Source organism: Salminus brasiliensis, chromosome 15 (assembly GCF_030463535.1).
Source record: "Salminus brasiliensis chromosome 15, fSalBra1.hap2, whole genome shotgun sequence".
NCBI classification, from domain to species: domain Eukaryota; kingdom Metazoa; phylum Chordata; class Actinopteri; order Characiformes; family Bryconidae; genus Salminus; species Salminus brasiliensis.
Window position 1 is genome coordinate 34,046,895 of NC_132892.1, and position 16,843 is coordinate 34,063,737.

Consider the following 16,843-nt stretch of genomic DNA (forward strand, 5'->3'; position numbering starts at 1 on the left):
AGTTTGGGATATTAATCCTGATGGTCTTTTCTGTAATCCCTCATATCCACAAGGAAACAAAGGAGTTTATCGTAATATGACTGATTTATCTACAAGGACCCCCTAAACTTCCAACAAGTGGGGTCAAATGTTTTTTTGGGTTCCCTCCAACTAAATTGATTTCATGCCATTGAGAGTTAAAAGTAAGGTCTGTGGCAGAAAACCCACATATCTAAGTGAACTCTACCAATTCTGTCAAGAAAAGTGGCCAAATCTCCAACCGGAATTCTGTAACTGTAATTGCACTTTGAGCCCAACAAGACTACAGGAATGGCTCTGCTTCACCAATGACTATCAAGACTACCCTCTGAACTTGCGTGCAGGTGGTGAAATGAAGTTCAAACAGTTTAACTAGCTGAGAACTTTACAGTCTTCACACTGACTGACGATCTGTTTCACTGTTCATATTCAGCACAAAAACAAACACCACAACACAACCCTTCCTCTTGTAGTCTATGTGTGTCTGACCATCAGTCATACAAAGTACACACCACCACAGCCCACTCCAACAAAGCCAGATGTACTAACCCATTAGAGCTCCTCACACATCTCTTAATCATCTCTGCATCACAATAACAGCAGCACGACTAACGTCTTTAGAAATGCACTAAAACCTGGATGTACCAGCTGTAATAAAGTCATGTAGATTATTTTAAGGTGAAAAATCTGACCTGAGATCTGGAAGAAGGTGGTGATGAGGGGGATCTTCAGCCTTACAGACGTTCAGATGAGCTATAAGTGTTTGCTCTTCTTCCCCTAAAAGTGAGGTCACTCCATCTCTGCCTCCAGTTTTCTCTGGTTTGGTTGGTTCCTCTTTCTAAGAAGTGGGTTCTGTCGGAGAGGTTAACCTTAATTCTCCTCCCACCACTTACATCATACCAGATGCACCACCCAAATTGCTTAATGCTGCCATTTTCTCTCTCTCTCTCGTATTTGCAGTCATCTGGAGGTTCTTCTGCTGAAACACTGAAACAGATCATTGCATCCTCTGTTTTCTGTTTTCTGATGATGGAAAATGTTACACAATATGTACAGTTAGATACTGTACATTAGCACTATATATTTGGGATGATCAAAAGGATACATTTTTTTTATTTTTTTTTTGCTCAGACGATTAATCCACCCACTCACAATGCTCCTGACGAGGGTGTGGACAAGCACATGTCTCCTCAGACAGATGAGAACTCAGCAACAGTCATAAGGCCTGTGGGGGGGCGGGGCAGTATTTGCAATGCCTTCTTAAGGAACACAGCATGGAGATCCCAGGACAACTCAGAAACCCTTTGTTCATTTCATTACAGGAAATGTAATTATTAAACAGCTCATAACAGAACAACTCATTCAGCACAACAGGATCTCACATGCTGGGACAATTTCTCATTAGCTTAATTTCCATTTACCATTGAGTTTATGTTCTGATATTCCAGATAATTGTATGTTATCATGAACTAAGAAGTGTGAAGAGCTGTGAAAGCTTGGAGCTCAGTCTTCATTTCAGGGCTATTTTCTTACATCAGTAAATACCACTGTTTATTTTTCTGTTTCACCTGGGTCAACATTTTTATTGTTTAGCCTGTTGGTAAGATTGTAGTAGGTTTGTAGTGGAGATGAGGGTGGCACTGGGAAATACAACAATCAGAATTCAGGTGACTGAGAATGTGGATGAAGGTCTGGAGTCATGTGATCTCCCAGCAGATTCTGGGAGATGGACCCAAAATCTTAAACTAACCTTAACCTAAATGGGACCCAACTACAAGCTACACCTAAACCTAATCTTAACCCCACTGAAATGATGAATCTTTACCATTTCTCCAGTAATTTTGTCTCCAAATTAACCAATTTCATTCATTGAAGCAATTAGACATTACTTTTCAACCATACTTCAACAGAATTATTAACTATTATTAACTCATGAAACTGCCTGGACAGAAATGATGGTACCCTTAACTTAATATTTTGTTGCACAACCTTTTAAGGCAAACACTACAATCAAACGATTCCTGTATCTGTCAATTAGACTTCTGCACCCTTTTAGCAGGTATTGTGGCCCACTCCTCATGAGTAAACTGAAGGCCACCTCAGAGCTCATAGAAGGCCACCTCAGAATAGACTGCATAGTTAGCCCACAACCCCTAATTTATTTATTATTCTTTGTCTGTATTGTTTTGTGTTGTCTGTCTATACTTGTACAGTGTTGCATTTGTGTTCTGTATGCACTGTGTCTATGTTGTACCATGGTCCTAGAGGAATGTTGTTTCGTTTCACTGTGTACTCTGTATGTACACTGCTCAAAAAAATAAAGGGAACACTCAAATAACACATCCTAGATCTGAATGAATGACATATTCTCATTGAATACTTTGTTCTGTACAAAGTTGAATGTGCTGACAACAAAATCACACAAAAATCATCAATGGAAATCAAATTTATTAACCAATGGAGGCCTGGATTAGGAGTCACACACAAAATTAAAGTGGAAACACACACTACAGGCTGATCCAACTTTGATGTAATGTCCTTAAAACAAGTCAAAATGAGGCTCAGTATTGTGTGTGGCCTCCACATGCCTGTATGACCTCCCTACAATGCCTGGGCATGCTCCTAATGAGGTGGCAGATGGTCTCCTGAGGGATCTCCTCCCAGACCTGGACTAAAGCATCCGGAAACTCCTGGACGGTCTGTGGTGCAATATGACATTGGTGGATGGAGCGAGACATGATGTCCCAGATGTGCTCAATCGGATTCAGGTCTGGGGAATGGGAGGACCAGTCCATAGCTTCAATGCCTTCATCTTGCAGGAACTGCTGACACACTTCAGCCACATGAGGTCTAGCATTGTCCTGCATTAGGAGGAACCCATGGCCAACTGCACCAACATATGGTCTCACAAGGGGTCTGAGGATCTCATCTCAGTACCTAATGTCAGTCAGGCTACCTCTGGCGAGCAGGTCATTCTGCAGGGCTCTGGCAGTGCTCTTCCTGTTCCTCCTTGCACAAAGGTGGAGGTAACGGTCCTGCTGCTGGGTTGTTGCCCTCCTACGGCCTCCTCCACATCTCCTGGTGTACTGGTCTGTCTCCTAAGAGCGCCTCCAGCCTCTGGACACTATGCTGACAGATACAGCAAACCTTCTTGCCACAGCTTGCATTGATGTGCCATCCTGGATGAAATGCACTACCTGGGCCACTTGTGTGGGTTGTAGAGTCCCACCATCATTCAAAAGTGATCAAAACATCAGCCAGAATAGGTACTGAGAAATGGTCTGTGGTCCCCACCTGCAGAACCACTACTTAATTAAGTGTGTCTTGCTAATTGCCAATAATTTCCATCCGTTGTCCATTTGCACAATAGCATGTGAAATTTATTGGCAATTAGTGTTGCTTCCTAAGTGGACAGTTTGATTTCACAGAAGTTTGATTTACTTGGAGTTATATTGTGTTGTTTAAGTGTTCCCTTTATTTTTTTGAGCAGTGTAGTTGAAATGACAATAAAAGCCCACTTGACCTGACTTGACTAGAATCCCTTGACAGTCTTGAGATTTCATTGTACCCTGCAAAGATTCAAGACACCCTGTGTCAGATGCAGCAAAGCAGCCCCAGAACATAACCGAGCCTCATCCATGTTTCACAGCAAGGACAGTGTTCTTTTCATAATATGCTTAATTTTTCCAGTAAATGGAACAAGACTTGATGGGCTCGCAGATGTGCTGGATTAGATTCAGGTCTGGAGGACGGGCAAGCCAGTTCATAGCATCAATGCCTTCATCATGCAGGAACTGCTGACACACTTCAGCCACATGATGCCTAGCATTTTCATGCATCAGAAGGAACCCAGGGCCCACTGCACCCAGCATGTGCGACCCTCCAAAGAAATGCCTCTCCACACCATTACTGACCTACTGCCGGTCATGCTGGAGGATGTTGCAGGCAGCAGATCACTCTCCACAGCATCTCCAGACTCTGTCACGTCTGTCACATGTGCTCAGTGTGAACCTGCACAGGGCCAGCGCCAATAATGAATCTGTTAATCGCCCGGCACAGTGTTGGGCTGTAAGCACAAGCCCCACTTGTGGACGTTGGGCCCTCATACCATCCTCAAGGAGTCTGTTTCTGACAGTTTGAGCAGAAAAAATGATATTGGTGGCCTACTGAAGGTCATTTTGCAGGGCTCTGGCACTGCTCCTCCGGTTCCTTTTTGCACAAAGGAGGATGTAACGGTCCTGCTGCTACGTTGTTGCCCTCCTACGGCCCGCTCCACTTCTTTTGGTGTACTGGCTTGTCTCCTGGTATCTGCTCTATGCTCCACACTGTGCTGACAGACACAGCAAACCTTCTAGCCACAGCTTGCATTGATGTGCCATCCTGAATGAGCTGCACTACCTGAGCAACTTCTGTGGGTTGTAGATGCCACCTTAATGCTACCTCTAGTGTGTGGTCACCACCTGCAGAACCACTCTTTCATATGGGTTGTCTTGGTAACTGCCTCTCATTTCTACCTGTTGTCTGTTCCATTTGCACAACAGCAGGTGAAACTGATTCACAATCAGTGTTGCTTCCTAACTGGACGGGTTGATTTTTCAAGTGTAATGGATATGGAGTTACATTGTGTGTTTGAGTGTTCCCATTTTTTTTAGCAGCGTATTTATATTAATATCATTTACATTTATTATTGAACTTCTGGTTTTGTTCAATAATACATAAGACAAAAGGTACATAAGACACTAGGTAGGACAATAATTCAGAGCACATGCAGTGTAATTTAAATGCCAGCTAGAAACTTGATGATACTAAATAAAACCATCTAGTAAATTTAGTAGGTTCATCACCATCAAATCAGAAGATTAATAAATAATATATAATTCATATCAGTGTTTAGATTTTGTTTGTGAAACTTCAGCTGACTTTAGGTTTCTGATGAGTTCCTCTTAAGAATTGGATTAAAGAGTTGGATTGGTTGATTTTAGGGTTTAGGCTCTAGTAAACTGAATCTGGTCTGTGTTTAGGTTTGGACTCTGACTACACCTGGTCACCAGAATTATGCCAAGCCACATAAAAATGCAAAAGTAAACAAATTCTAGACTCACTTAAATCATGTTCAGATCTGTTCACTCAAACCCCTTCAGGATGAGGCCTGAGATGTATTTGAGCCACATAGAGGAACACACACACAGTAAGTAAAATTTTGTTCTTCATATCCAGCATGACTCATACTGTCCTAAACAATAACTGCTTTAGGAGTGTCCAACCCAGGTCCTGGTGATCTGCTACCCTGTAGATTTTAGGTACACCATTCCTAGCTCTAATGATCAGATGATCCTGAAGGTCATGATTAACTGGATCAGATGTGTAATTAAGCTGTTATCAAGAGCAGGTTTGGGCACCCCTGCATTTTCCCTTCGGTGAATCAAAGATCAAAGAAGATAAATCAACTCTCTTCACTCACTGTGTTTCTTCTTGTCTGCATATCAGAGGAGATGGAGTCTGCAGGACAAGAGAAGACCAATCAAAGATCTGCATTACACCTGGAGTGGATAAAACCTTTAGTGGTAGAAATCTTTGAAACATGCAATATTAAAGTACAGTGTTAAATTACTACAGTTTATTCTAAGCTTCTATATTGTGTGATATTCTGACTGCTGATGGAGAATTAAAATGTTAAATTACATTGTTATTAAACTAAAAGCTCCTATTCTGGGATATTGTAGTGTTAATTGAGATGCTTGTGGACTTATATCTCTTATTCAAGTTTATAGGACTGTTTATTGAGATGTTTATGTGAGGAGCCACTCACACTGCCACAATTCCGCCACCAAAGGGAGACTACATTTAGCTCCCAGCAACAATCCACCTAATGGATGGATGCCCTTTTTTTAGGAGTTATTTGACTCCCTCATTAAAAGTGAGAAATTATCTTCACCTTTTGTTAGTTCCTTGCATCTTTGCCAAGGCTCCCTTTTGAGTTTTAGTTAGCTTGTAATCTGGTTTGCTTGTCCTTTGTTTGGGCATCCATTGTTCCATTTTCCTGTCTTTTTGCAATTTTTCCATTCTAAGTTTTTCTTAGCCTTGCTGGTTGCACTGCAGTTAGAAGGTCACACGTTCTGTCAAAGGTTGACTGTTGAATATTTAGTATTAAGAAAATTTCATGACTGGACTTGCACAAGTGGCATCCTATCATGGTACCACGCTGGAAAGGGAGCTTCTTATAGCAAGCCATTCATTCACAAATGTTGGTAGAAGCAGTCTACATGCCTAGGTTCATGGTTTTATATACATGTGGTCATGGAATCGATTGGAACACCTAAATTCAATTATTTGGATGGGTGAGTGAATTGTTTTGACAATATAGTGTATCTATCTAAATTTAATGTAATATACATGTGGACAAAATTGTTGTTATCCCTCGGTTAATGAAAGAAAAACTATGAAACAGGCCTGGACAGAAACGATGGTACCCTTAATTTAATATTTCTTGCATCACCCTTTGAGGTAATCACTGCAATCAAACGATTCCTGTAACTGTCAATGAGACTTCTGCACCTCTCAGCAGATATTTTGGCCCACCCCTCATGAGCAAACTGTTCCAGTTGTCTCAGGTTTGAAGGGTGCCTTTTGCAGACGGCATGTTTCAGCTCCTTCCAAAGATGCTCAATAGGATTTAGGTCAGGGCTCATAGAAGGCCACTTCAGAATAGTCCAATGTTTTCCTCTTAGCCATTCTTGGGTGTTTTTAGCTGTGTTTTAGGTCATCATCCTGTTTCAAGACCCATGACCTGCGACTGAGACCAAGCTTTCTAACACTGGGCAGCACATTTCTCTCTAGAATCCCTTGATAGTCTTGAGATTTTATTGTACCATGCAGAGATTCAAGACACTTTGTGCCAGATGTAGCAAAGCAGCCCCAGAACATAACAGAGCCTCCTCCATGTTTCACAGTAGAGACAGTGTTCTTTTCTTGATATGCTTCATTTTTCCATCTGTGAACATAGAGCTTATGTGCCTTGGCAAAAAGTTCCATTATGGTCTCATCTGTCCATAGGATATTCTCCCAGAAGCTTTGGAGCTTGTCAACATGTAGTTTGGCAAATTCCAGGATGGCTTTTTTATGATTCTCCTTGGTTGTCTCCCATAAAGTCGACTTTGGCTCAAACAATGACGGATGGTGTGATCCGACACTGATGTTCCTTTAGCTTTAAGTTCACCTTTAATCTCTTTGGGCTTTTTTCTGGGCTCTTTTGTTACCATTCGTATTACCCGTCTCTTTCACTTGTCATCAATTTTTCCCCTGCGGCCACATCCAGGGAAGTTGGCTACAGTCCCATGGATCTTAAATTTCTGAATAATATGTGCAACTGTAGTCACAGGAACACCAAACTGCTTGGAGATGGTCTTATAACCTTTACCTTTAACATGCTTGTCTATAATTGTCTTTCTAATTTCCGGAGACAACTCTTTCCTTCGCTTCCTCTGGTCCATTTTGAGTGTGGTACACACCATGTCACCAAACAGCACAGTGACTACCTGTAGCCCTATATATAGGCCCACTGACTGATTACAAGATTGTAGGCACTTATGGTGCTAATTAGTGGACACACCTTGATTTAACATGTCCCTTTGGTCACATTATTTTCAGGGGTACCATCATTTTTATCCAGGTCTGTTTAATTTAATAATTTAGTTTACTTTTTAAAATAACTCTGTTGAAGCATGGTTCAAAATCAATGTCAGATTTTCCATTTGTTAATTTTCATAGAATTTTTATTTATTATTACTTTTGTCTCATTGTGGGGTTTTTTCATTAATTGAAGGGTGCTAACAATTTTGTCCATGTGTGTACATTTTATTCTAGTGTATCAGAGTGTTTAGGTCCCAACAAACAATTAACAAGATTCTTTTGTCTCTGTTATTTCTTAGTTAGTGTGTGTGTAAACAGTACCTTGTGTCTTGGTGCATCTTAGTTTGTAGAAAATCAATGTTAATCCTCCAAGCAGACCCACACCAATGCTCTCAATGATGTAGAAACCTGGAGCTGAAAATGAGACAAACTAAAAATCCATTTATTTTCTATTTTGAAACACGAACACACTCTGGATGAGATTCAGTGTAAACACATCTACAGTACACACACAGACACACACTGAGTGTAAATGAGTGACTGAATGCAGATGGACCAACACAGAGTAAAGTCTTGGTGAGGAAGTATGTATTGGGAATTTATCAGGCATTTAGCAGATTAAGTTGCTCTTATCCAGAGCAACTTACAAAAGTGCTTTGCTAATTACCCAAGAAAAACTTCAGCTAGTTTAAACAGGCTAAAAATTCAAAGATACCTCTAAGTTTAGACACTACTAAACACAAGTCAATAAGGTGACCACTCTGCTATTCGCCCAAGTATTCTCGGAAGAGGTGGGTATTCAGTCTGTCCTTTTTATTGTTGTAATAGTAATGCATTATTTTTTTTATTACTTCTACTACTACTACTACTACTACTACTACTTCTACTAATACTACATGTTCACATATTGATGCACTAAACAAAATCAGGAACGTGAACAGCAGCTAAAAATGTCCCCACATACAGGTGTAAGAAAATCTGCTGTGCATTTGTGAACCAACCACTAATTATTATCACCCATGAAGGAGCTGTTTTACACACAGAGCTAAAGTCACTCAGATGCCAGTAAAACACAGACATACACAGTACAGCTACCAGTAGAAGTGTCTTACCATACTGCACTGTGCTTGTTTGGGTTTTCTCTTTGTCTTGTTGATCATGATGATGGAGTAGAGAAGTGTTCATCACTGTTCATTTATCAGCAGATATAAAAACAGTGAAAACAGAAAGCATGTTAATGATCACTGGAAGCTGAAGTAAAAACAACCAGAAGATCAGAATATTTTAATCCATTTCCTGAAACTCAAAAGTATACATTAATATTTTTTGCATTGAAACCAAATCTCTATTTTATAATAATGTTACCAGGCTGATCTGTGACTGTGATTTCCTCTTTATCATGGTCATATTCAGATGGTTATGGTGATGATTGTAGAGTTCAGAGGTGATCATAAATGGATAAACATGTAAACACAGAAAATATACAGTGTTAATAAATGCTGTCAGCGGTCAGTGATCACATCCAGTACATCACAAATGGGTACAACTCTGTCTCTCTCAGTTCAACTTCAACATTGTTTTAGTCCAAAAATAAATGTAATTATTTTTGGCCGCACATTGGTAGCGCTTTTGAGCAATATATACAAACACACACACACACACACACACACACACACACACACACACACACAAAGGAGAATTTATAAAACAGCAATGGGAGAATGTGTTGGAGAAAGTCCTGCTGTTTATGAACTTTTTGGAGTTTACTGGGTAAAATTACTAAAGAAAGAAAAAAGATTCATTATTTCTGTGTTAAATTTAGAATAATGGTTTAGGTTAGGTTCAGATTAGGTTTAGATGTAGATTGAGGTGTATGTTAAGGTTAGGTTCAGATTAAGGTGTAGGTTAAAGTTAGGTTAAGATTAAAGGTGTGGGCAGATTTCAGATTTAAGAGTTTATTGTCATATGCACAGCAGAAACAAGCACTTACACTGTAAAATGAAACTCTTACTTTAATAAAAAAAAAATCACACACACAGTAAAGTCAAATAAAAACAGTACAGAAAATAAAAGAGTGCAATAGAGATAATTGTGAAAAGTGCATTGTGCAAGTACAAAAGTAAACAGTATTTGTACAACAGTAGTAGTGAAATATGTAGTGGACTCAAATTAATGAGTACATGTCAGAATTAAGGCTAGGTGTAGGTGTAGATTAAGGTGTAGGTTTAAGTTAGGTTGAGATGTAGAATTTGCAGGTTAAGATTAGGTTTAGGAGTAGATTATGGTGTAAATTAGGGTTGGTGTAGATGAAGATTAGGTTCAGATTAGTAGATTTAGTAGAAAATGTATTAAAATGCACAGTTGTGGTTATTGTTACAGAAATGCTGGACTCTCTGTTGTTAGTCTCCTGTATTCTTTGTTGCTAAAGGTCACGTTCCCTCAACCTGGCCCCAATCCTAACCTTAACCTCAATCCAAAACCTAATCCTAACTCTCACCCTGACCCCTTAATCTCAGTCTAATCCAGTTAATCTCCAGTTTCAGACTGGTGTCAACAGCAGGTCTATAGCAGCTAGTTGGTGAGATGGTCTGTATTAGATCTGTTAGATGATCAGCAATTTCTCAGGTGAACATCTACATATCTGGGTTCTTGGTCACGCCAAATAAAGTGAAAAACAGCTGAATTCAGTAGACGTCTTCAGTAAAGGTCTCTTGATGATCTACTAAAGGTTCAGATGCTGCTACATCACTGAGATGTTGTTGAGATGTTACTGTGTGTGACTGAACACAGTAACAAATAAAACAAATAAAAAGAGACAAAAAAACTCTGAAAGAGGATAGGCAGCTTTAAATAGAAGCTGATGCAGTTTATATCAGAAGATACACTACAGTGTACTCTACCCAGGAAGTCTTTGAGACGTTTAGGCCCCATCTCACCGTATCTAGCAGTGTTTCTAAAAGTCAGTATTTCTAAATAGTCCACACTAGAACACAAAAAACTGCATCATACTGCGTGTGCAAAATAAATGTAAATACAGCAGGTCTCTGTCTCCTTCACATTCTTCATGCAAGTAGAGAAAGATAGGATAGGAGTTGGACAAGGGCAGTAGTGAAAGTGTCTGAGATTGTTATGGTCTAAGTTAAACAAAAGTCCAGGGCTGAATTTAGATTAGATTAGATTAGATTTAACTTTGTTATTGTGCAGAGTACAGGAGAAATGCAGTGTCCAACCAAAAGTGTAAAATACAGTATTATTTACATAAAGTGCAAGTTAGAAATGAAACTTTTTAGGTTATTGTGCATGCAGTGGAATTAAAATAATATATAGCATGTATGTATACACAGAATGTGGGATAAAGGGGTGGTATATTAAAATATAATATAAATTACTATCTATATATATATATATATATATATATATATATATATATATATATATATATAGTAAGGGAGCAAAATTATTGCACAGAGCAGCGTATGTTGAAAAAATGTAACAGTATCCGCAATAACTAAAGATATGAATATTGCAATATGAACAGAATTGCACATATAAATAGAACTGTACAGGTACGAAATTACAAAATAGATGTGCAAAAATTATTAGTACAGTAATACTATAGTGTAAAGTACAGTACAGTCCAGTGAGTGCAATAATGAGGCTAAAGTGATGGTATAGAGTTCACCAGGGTCACTTTATGAGTCTGTTGGTGCGGGGTTGAAGGCTCCTGTAACTGCAACGAAGGGTAAAAAGTTTGTGGTTAGGATGAGAAAGGTCCTTGATGATGCTTCTCACCCTGCTCAGGTAACACTTCTGATAAATGGTCTCAGTTGGGGGTAACTGCATGCTTGTGATGCATTGGGCGTTGGGTTTACCACCTGCTGAAGTGTTTTACAGCCAGATATGGTCCCACACTGAGATGCAGTTTGTGAGTATGCTCTCGATGGTGCAGTGGTCCACCAGTATCTTTGGACACAGGTTAGCTTTCTTGAGGCTCCGTAAGAAGTAAAGATGCTGTTGCTCTTTTTTGACCATGATGAAGTTGTTCAGTGACCAGGTGAGATCCGCCGAAATGCAGATGTCAAGGAATTTGAAATCGTACACACATGCTACCTCAGCTCCACTGATATGGATTGGACTATGTGCCTGTCTCTATGTTCTACCAAAGTCTACTATGATCTCCTTGGTTTTCTGGTGCCTTGTTATTGTCATCGCACCATACAGCCAGATGCTGCACCTTGTCCCTGTAGGTTGACTCATCATTACCTCTGATCAGACCCATCACCTCAGTGTCACCCGCAAACCTGCTTATGGAGTTTGCACCGTAAACAGGAACACAGTCATGGGTGAACAGGGAATACAGGAGGGGGCTCAGAACGCAGTTGTGGCACGCCAGTGTTCAGAGTGATTTGTGCTGATATCAAGCTGGCTAAGCTTGGGGGGATCAAAAACTGTTGAATGCAGAACTAAAGTCGATGAACAGTATTCTGACATGAGTTTTGGCAGTCCAGGTGGGTCAGGTACAGTGTGAAGCGCCATAGAGATGGCATCTTCAGTTGACCTGTTCTGGCTGTAGGCCAACTGGTGTGAGTCCAGTGCAGCAGGCAGACACAATTTCACATGAGAAGAAACTAGTCTTATGAAGCATTTGGAGATGATGGGGGTAAGAGCGACAGGGTGGAAGTAATTCAGGGCAGAAGCAGTTAAATGTTTTACTGCTGACACAATGGTGGTGGTCTTAGAAGATGGTAGGGAGAACTGCCAGGGCCAGTGATAGGTTGACCTGTTGACTCTAAAGACCTTGCAACCCTCCAAGTCCACCATGCTGTTAGCAACATCGCTGCTAAGCCATGTTTCCGAAAGTAACATGAGACTGCAGTCTCTGTGTGAGGATCCAGATCTTTAGTTTGCCCAAATTGTTAACCAGCGGCCTCACATTGGAAAATGCTAGCGTCTGACCCGTCTTTGTTTACGGTCATGGTTCTTCCACTCAGGATGAATGGCTCATCTGTCTCTGTGTCCTGGTTAGCTCCAGAGGTAGCTGGTCAAAGTTGGTGGTGCAGTGGTGATTAATCTCAAGCAATGTTTGTCTGTTGTATCTATAGTTTGCACGAGTGATTCAAGCAAAAATGCAGGAGATAATTAATTAAACAACCACTATTTTGCTAAAATGCTAAACCTCACACAAACTTACAAACAGGTAAACACAAATGTTGACCCAAGAGAAACAGAAGTAAAAACTCAAACATTAACAATTTGGAGTTGTTTAATAATCACATTCTCTGTAATCAAAAACAAAGCCAACAAAATCCTGTTTCTCACCAGAAACCTGCAGCTGAACCTCTGAGTAAAGGGATTTATAGCCCACTGGATTCCCTGCTTTCCACACTCCACAGTAATAAACTCCTCCATCCTTTTATCTCACATCACTGATTCTCACAGTGACAACCTTAGAGCTTCTGTCATCAGAAATGGAAAATCTGTCTTTCTGAGAGTCTGAGGAACGGATCACTTCTTTATAATATTGACCATTCAGTTTGTAGAAAAACTTGTTGTTGTTGCTGAAACTCCTCTGGATAGAAACAGTTGATGGTGACGGTCTGTCCCAGAAAACCAGTTTCAGTCTTTGACCTTAAACAACACAGATCTGTCAATCATATAAAGCTGATCAGTTAATCTGTAAATTATTATTCACAGACATCATACAAACATCTCAGCAGCTCCATAACTGAAGAGTTACACATGATGTATATTATTAAAATAAACTCCTCTCAACCAATTACAGAGCTCACCTCTTCACTTATTAATATTCAGGACATCTCTAATACAGTATTTAATAACTGTCACTCCTGATACTGACTATGTAGGTCAAAGGACAAACTTCTCTCACTCAGTCAATTGACAAGCACCTACTCAACTTTGCAACTCCTAGAATGCAACTGTTGATTATATAGACCCTGATTCAACCAATCACAGGTCATTCTCCTGTTTATCATTACTAGTTTTTTGATGGATCTAGTAAATTGATCTGTAATGATTAAATACATTTTGCACTTTTCATAATTATGAATGTTTATTTTAATAAAAAAGCAAATAATCTATAAGAAAGTATGACCTCCTTTCACCACCAGGTTTACTTCATGACTCCACACTCTAGCTTCTGTACATCGATATAATCCAGAATCCTGTGAACTCAGTTGTCGGATGGTTGCTGTGGAGGGCTCCCACATAGTTATCCAAAAGAGAAAATCTACCTTCATGAACTGCTGTGTTAAACTGTCCAAACTGAGTATTTATCATATTTTCAGATTGTGTTCTCAGTTTACAAAAACTCTTCTGGCTTACTCCATAGTTCTGATGTTTGCAGGTAATTATAACGCTTCCTCCTGGAAAGCCAATCACATCAAAGCAGCCCACTGGACCTGCCAAAGACATTAAACACTTGATTCATCTCTCTGATCTCATTTAACACAAAAAGAGCAAAACTTTATAATTATATATATGTTCATTAATGAATCATAAACTGTTTCATGTTAAATTCATGATCAACAGATTATTGGTTCATCACAGTTAAAGTGTTTACAAATGAGTTGATGTGTATAATTATACTGATGCACACTAATTCGTCACATTCAGCACACTTTCAGTTAATAATTAATGACTTCAACATCAGTAGCAGTGTAAACTCTGTGGTATCCAGTAACATAACTCCATATTGTTTTCCAAAATTGGGTTGAAATAAATAAGAATAAATAACATATATGATCATAAAACTGTTATCAGACATGTGTAAAGTGTTTATTCTTTAATTATAGAACTAGCAACATGGGATTTCTCAAAACTTTGTCATATCAGTGTAAAATCCTGTAGTATTACCCTACCACCTCAGTCCACATGCTGCTTCTGGATCTCTCTGCTTGTCCAGAAATGCATGTGTAAAATCTGTCCATGAGGGGGCGATCAAAGCATGATTTGCATTCACAATAGTGATGTAAAGTAAGTTACACTCCCCAACTGTAGGGGGAACCCAGGAGAAAAAATACAAGTGCTCACATAATGTTGCTTTATAAACTGTTGCTTTTAACAGCACTTAAGTTGAAGCCAAGTTTTTAAAATGTGTTTCTTATATGATGTTATTAATTATGTTACTATATTTTCTATTTAAGAAGCAAACTGCTCCATACACTGAACAAAAATCAAGTCCCATTGGCTCATGGCACCAGCTATACATGTTATGATGCTTTTGTAGCATCAATATCCATACATTAGACATTAACCTCATAGCACAGAAAGGCTAATTACACACTAATGTGTATTACTCAGTAACTCAGTAACTGTACAAACTGTTGAGGCTATTTCCTGCTAAGAGAAGTTTGTAAAAATACTTTCAGACTCGATCTTAGGCGGTTTTTGGGGGGTTAAAACAGGCTACTAGTGATAAAGCTATGAGGTTTAGGGTATAACAGTGCTCAGCAAAATGTTATGGGGTTCAAATCAGTCAACACCCAAACACCTCAGTCATTGCTATATTAAGCTGAATGTAGAAGCAGCTCATCGTAGAAGCTTAGATAACTCAATCCTGTAGTGTGATCTTCTGTTACTTTAATTTGAAGTAGTAAATCAGATCAGGTGGAGGGTGAAGAGGAAGATGATCTTCATCCTGGTCTAAACATCAACCTCAGTGACCACAGGGATGTTCACACAAACTCAACAAACACCTTTGCCAAGTGTTGGGCTCAATTAGTTGCTGGCGTGACTGTAGAGGAAATCCTCAACAAAAAGTATGCCATGTTCGAACTGTAATTTTGCAATTAAAACAGCAGCAGTGAGCGCAATGTATTCTGGGTATTTGGCTGTGCCAATTCCACATGAGTCACATACTGATGCATCCTCGAGAACACTGGTATAATAAGAACACATCTGGGCATTCGGACTGTACTTGGCTAGATGTGAACCTTTGAATGGAGAGGTACTTGGGTCCCTGTTCTGGTCCAGTAATTAGCAAGATCAATCAAGATCATATAATGTATACTACCACGGTTATCAGGTGGTGGGTCAGGTCCTGAGGACATGCCTCCCCATTTTCCATTACATTATTCTAAGGGGTGCAATTTCTCATGCTTGCTGGTGGCCAGTGGTGTCATGTGTTGGACCTCTACTTCCATGGTTGCTGGATCAAATCCTGCTGGAAACGTTCCACCCATGGTCACGTAACCCACATCACATACCTTAAATCACTAAAGACCCATCCTTACAGGTTTTCCTCTCTGCACTTTGCTCTGCTTCCTTACCGTCCTCTAACAAATTGTTTGTTTTTTTCCCCAACTACCAATCCCAACCAGTAACAGAGCCACCATTTTTTGCCTCATCTCCATGTGCTAACCTCAAACAAGATTCCACATGGCACAAAGCTGATGGATTTTCAGCATAATACTGTTTAAAAACTGACATTTACTCAATGTGACAATAAAATAATTTAACAGTAATTTAGAAATTATCCTCATTTTTTTTCCATATTTTTTTGCATTTTAAAATCAGAGATAAGAGCATTGACCTAAACATACTGTGACTGACATAAATCATATTGTTTAATTACTGAAATTACAATGAACTTCATAACTGTAAATAAACACTAAAAACTGGACTAGAAGAAAATCAAATTGATCATATAAATCAGCGGGGCAAAGATGGTCAGTCATTTGTGGACTGGGAGACATTTAGTTTATTTTTTGTGTATAAACTGCACCTAAAATTGACTCATAATCCAAGTGTCATCAACCATCAGTCATACAAAGTACACACCACCACAGCCATCTCCAACAAAAACACAGATCTACCAACCCATTAGAACTCCTCGCACATTTCTCTCTCAGCTCTGCAGCACAATAACAGCAGCACAACTAACTTCCTCATAAATGCACTAAAACCAGCAGAAGATCATTTGTAATAAAGTCATGTAGAGTATTTTAATGTGAATGATCTGACCTGAGATCTGGAAGAAGGTGGTGATGAGTGGATCTTCACAGACATTTAGATGAGCTTAAAGTGTTTGCTCTTTTTCCACTAAGAGTGAAATCATTCTTCTTGTCGCAATGTGTCACATTGTGTATGTATCTCTGTCTCCAGTTTTCTCTGGCTTCATTGGTTCCTCTTTCTAAGAACTGGGTTCTGTCGAAGATATTAACCTTAATTCTCCTCC

The 16,843-nt window shown here is 39.4% G+C and overlaps 1 pseudogene; it reads right to left on the minus strand.

Moving 5' to 3' along the window:
• Positions 1-12,892: 12,892 nt before the first annotated feature.
• Positions 12,893-15,303, minus strand: LOC140535703 (polymeric immunoglobulin receptor-like; annotated as a pseudogene).
• Positions 15,304-16,843: the final 1,540 nt, after the last annotated feature.